This window comes from Humulus lupulus, chromosome 1 (genome assembly GCF_963169125.1).
Source record: "Humulus lupulus chromosome 1, drHumLupu1.1, whole genome shotgun sequence".
NCBI classification, from domain to species: Eukaryota; Viridiplantae; Streptophyta; class Magnoliopsida; order Rosales; family Cannabaceae; genus Humulus; species Humulus lupulus.
Genome location: NC_084793.1, coordinates 84,108,546 through 84,113,739, shown reverse-complemented (window position 1 = coordinate 84,113,739; position 5,194 = coordinate 84,108,546).

The window sequence follows — 5,194 nt, the reverse complement described above, 5'->3', positions numbered from 1 at the left end:
TTCGACCTCAAATCTAACCCCAATCATGAAGGCACGGGGTTCTTCCATCTTTGTCATCAGGAAACCGGGCCCACCTTCCTGATTGACACGACACACATCTCAAACATGGGGAGGTACTACCAAGAGTACTTCCTTACGTCTGACTTGGTCGCGGACAACCTGGCGTTCGCACGAGGAGGTAAAACTTTCGTATCGCTGGCTGACTTCTTCACTTAGTGTTTTCCTCCACAATGTCTTAAACTTTTAATGTCTTCCAGGCCCGTGGCTGCGACCAAACCCAACTCTGGGAATGGAGTCAAGATAGGCACTCTTAGCTAGCATGCCAGATGCTGAGAAGAGTGTCAAAAATCTGGTTATAGAGGCTAACCTTAGGTTGGCTGGCCTCTGGGCCCCTCAATCGGATATGAGAGGTCCTTTGGTAGAGAGTGCTCGCACCGAAGAGGATCCCGAGCAGCAACCTTAAGCGTCTCCTCCACGGAGGAGACCAATTGGGGTCACGATCAGGGAACCTGCTAGCATTCCTCGAGCAGAGAGGCCCTCGGCCCCCAAGGGGAAAGGAAAGCAGAAGGCCACCAAGCCTACCGAACTCTCTGACGACTCGTCGGATGACAATGGTATAGTAATTTCGCTTTTAAACAATTTGCCAATTCCCTATCATCTATTCGACGAGGACGGCAATTTTAAATATGCTTCGCACTTAGGGCCAGACTTCTTCGTGTCAAAGAATGAGTGTAAGACTAGTAGAGTCTGTAGTGTAGCGACCAGTAATAATAGCTCAGGTATTAGACTTTGCAATCCTCTTTTGTTTCTTTTTCTGATGTAATGTGTTTGGCTATTCATGCTATCTCATGGTTCGACTTTGTTCTTGCTTTTCAGGTATGGACTCCACCAATGTCTTTGACCTTTAAAGGACCCCAGAGGCTGCTGCTGCCCCTCCGAGCAAAAAGAAAGCCAACAAGAGACATGCTGGGGAGAGCAGCAAGGCGCCTGCGGCGAAGAAGGCCTGTAATGTAGGCCTTTCGGAGGATGGGCCCGCTGCCACCGCGACTCTGCCTTCCCCTCGCAAGCAGCAGACTCCATCTACTGTGGCCGGGTCAACTCCTTCTCCTGCTGCCCCATCTGATCAAACCCAGCAGGAAGGTCATGCTTCAACTGGCACCCTAATGGTTGCTGTTCCTTTAGACTGGTCAAGGAGAGGCTTACCAAAATTTCCAAGCACGATCGCTGCCGAGCAGCAATGGCGACTATGGATACGATGGGCGTTGACCCAATTCTGAACCGAGCCCTGAATGAGTTCACCAGTGTAAGTTGTCTCCTTTGTGAAATCAGGTCTTCGGTAATTTATTGTTTGTCTAATATTTGTTCTGAATGCAGGCCATGCTAACCCTTACTGCTGGCCACATCCGCCTGGGTGCTGCCACCGAGGAGGCCAGAACCTCGGATCAACGGCACGAGGACGAACTCAAAGCTACCGAGGCCAGACATGTTGATCAGCTGGCGGTGGTGACTACGGAAAAGGCCCAACTGGCCAAGGAGTTGGAGGATAAGCTAAAGTCTCTGGAAAAAGCCCGCGAGCTGAGGGACCAATATAAGGAGTCCAACCACTCTAACTATAAGGTGGCTAAGCAGCTCGAGCTGGACTTGATCGTGAGCAGGCTAGAAACCAGAGACATGGAGGACCGAGTTAAGGACTTGGAGAAGACTAATGCTGCTAACTTAGAGAGGTACAAAAATGCCACTCTGAGGTGCTTCTATGATTTCTGGAAGCACAATCAGAGTGCCAATTTTGATTATCTTCTTGAGAACGCAAGGGAAGCTGAGTTGGCTCGTTGCGCAGCTCAACTGGCTGAAGAAGAGGGATCGAGGGTCCCTGCTTCCCCCGAAATCTCGCTGGCCACCGGGACGGAGGGTGCAGATAATGAAGCTGTCGACCAGAACCCTCCCCAGGATCCTCCAGCTCCTCAAGCTCCTTAGTTTTTTCCTTTTATATTTCTTTTTTAATTACACGACCTACGGGTCGTGATGTAAAGACAATATAATTTTTTGGATTGCTGCACGGGCAACTTTTACTTTTATTTTAAACAATTACATCCAAGCAGTCATTGCTTGCAGTGTAAAAGGATCGCTTTGATATTACAATATATTTGCATATTATTATAACATCTAATTGTTCGCATGACCGAACTTAGCATAGCACTTTGGTTTGATTTAAAAAAATATTAAAATTTTGAAAAATACTCTAAGTGTCGTAGCATGCTTTCCCTTATTTTGCTCATGTGTTTACATACCTTTTAACGATATGCTTTGCTTACTTGTACCTCATATGCCCCCCAAGTGATCGAGGAGCTTTAGGTCCTTGGTCACTTGCCTTGACTAGAACCTGCCCGAACGTTACTGCTCGTAGCAATGTGATTAGAATTATAATACAGCAAAACAACACACATAATGAGCAAATACTTGTAATAAATACAATAGTTGGCAAGAAATGACTAGCTGAGCACAGTCCCTTTTATTCTCGTAGTAAATGGACTAAACATGTCTTTACGAGTGATCAATAAGATCTTACACAAAACTTGTAAAAGTAAAATTTATACAAGCCAATTCTTTAAGAAGAATTGTTCATTGATAATACTTGCGCAGGTGTTCTCCATTCCAATATCGAGGAACAAGATCTCTGTTTAAGCAGGCAAGTTTATAAGTGCTTGGGTGAAGGACTTCATCAATTTGATAAGGCCCTTCCCAATTTGGCCCTAGTACTCCAGCAGCTTGGTTGCGGGTGTTAAGAAAAACTCTTCGGAGCACAAGGTCTCCAATATTGAACTTTCTTTCTTGAACTTTGGAGTTGAAATATCGGGCGACCATCTGCTGGTATGCAGCTACTCGGAGCTGAGCTTGTTATCACCTTTCATCCATCGAGTCCAAGGATTCCATGAGTAACTGGCGGTGAGAGGGCGGATCCAACTTAACAGGCAACATGGCTTCATACCCGTATGCCAAGGAAAATGGGGTATGACCTGTTGTTGTTCGATGGGAAGTTATGTACGACCAGAGGACTTCAGGCAACTGTTCTGGCCATGCTCCCTTAGCTTCAACAAGTCTTTTCTTCAGTGTATCCTTCAGCATTTTGTTGACCGCCTCAACTTGTCCATTCGCTTGGGGATGAGCGACTGAAGAAAAGCTTTTAATAATGTCGTGACGTTTGTAGAAATCGGTGAATAGATCACTGTCGAACTGGGTGTCGTTATCTGAGACTATCTTTTTTGGCAATCCATAGCAACAGATGATGTTTTTGACCACGAATTCAAGCACTTTCTTCGTCGTTATGGTCGCGAGTGGCTCAGCTTCGGCCCATTTGGTGAAGTAGTCGACGGCAACCACTGTGTACTTTACACCACCTTTCCCCTTAGGAAAAGATCTGATTAGATCTATTCCCCAAACCACAAAGGGCCATGGACTCTGCATCTGCTTTAACTCATTGGGAGCTGCTCGCGGGATCTTAGAAAACCTTTGACACTTGTCACATTTTCGCACGAACTCTATGGAGTCTTCATTCATTGTTGGCCAAAAATATCCTTGCCTAAGGATCTTTTTCGACGGGCTTTGCCCCCCAGCATGGTCCCCGCAAAAACCTTCATGCACCTCCTTCATAAACTCTTTGGCTTTCTCCTTTGTAATACATCTGAGAAGTCGCAGTGAGTATCCCCTTCGGTACAGAATGCCATCGACCAGGATATACCTAGCAGCCTGCCGCTGAAGGGTCCTGGCTTTGTTTCTGTCTGCTGGTAGCACACCGCTTGATAGATACTCTACATATGGTGCCATCCATGTATCTGCCATTTGGATGACTATGGAGGTTTCTGTTGCTCGGATGCTGGGTGCGGGCAGTCGCTCGACTGGTACTATGTTTAGAGCATCAGTATATTTTGCACTTGCCAACTTTGCCAAAGCGTCTGCATTGGAATTTTGATCACGAGGCACTTGTTGTAGAGTGTAATTGCCGAACTGGGCTAACAAATCCTTTGCTTTGTTCAGATAAACGACCATTTTTAATCCTTGCGCTTGATACTCTCCCAAGATTTGATTCACGACTAGCTGAGAATCACTGTAAATGTTGAGCACTTTTATGTTCATATCCTTGGCTAACTGCAATCCAGTGAGCAATGCTTCATATTCAGCCTCATTGTTAGAGGCAGTGAAGTCAAATCTTATTACACAGTGAAATCGATGCCCTTCCGGCATTATCAATATCACTCCTGCTCATGCGTGGGACTCGTTAGATGATCTGTCGGTGAACAATTTCCACAAGGGTGCTTGGCTTTAACATTCAGGGTCGCTAGGCTCCTCGATCTGCTCACTACCTGCGGGCTCTATGAACTCGGCGATGAAGTCAGCTAAGGCTTGTCCCTTTATCGCTGCTCATGGCAGGTAAGATATGTCGAACTGCCCAAGCTTGACTGCCCACTTTAGTAATCTTCCGGCAGCCTCTGGCTTTTGCAGAACTTGCCGAAGAGGCTGGTCGGTTAATACCGCAATCGGATGGGCTTGGAAGTAAGGTCGCAGCTTCCTAGAGGCCAATACTAAGCAGTAGGCTATCCTTTCAAGGGGGGGATATCTCAATTCTGCTCCGATCAGCCTTTTGCTTACGTAATAGACAACCTTCTGCACACCTTCCTCTTCTCTCACCAGAACAGCACTAGCAGTGTAATCTGTGATTGCCAGGTAGATGAGCAAAGTCTCTTTATCGACTGGCTTGGACAGAATGGGTGGTTGTGCCATATGTGCTTTCAGTGCTTGAAAGGCCTGTTCGCACTCATCTGTCCATTCAAATTTCTTGTTGCCTCTGAGTAGATTGAAAAATGGGACACACTTGTCCGTTGATTTTGAAATAAATCTACTGAGGGCGGAAATTCTCCCAGTCAGGCTTTGAACATCTTTAATCTTCACTGGTGACTTCATCTCGATCAGGGCTTTTATCTTCTCGGGGTTAGCTTCAATTCCTCTTGAGTTAACTATGAATCCCAAGAACTTCCCTGATCCAACTCCGAAGGAACATTTGAGGGGATTCAGCTTCATCCTATATTTATTAAGGATGTTGAAGCATTCCTGCAAATCCCTTACATGTCCTTCTACCTTCTTTGACTTAACCAGCATGTCGTCGACGTAAACCTCCATGTTTTCCTCGATCAGCTCCTTA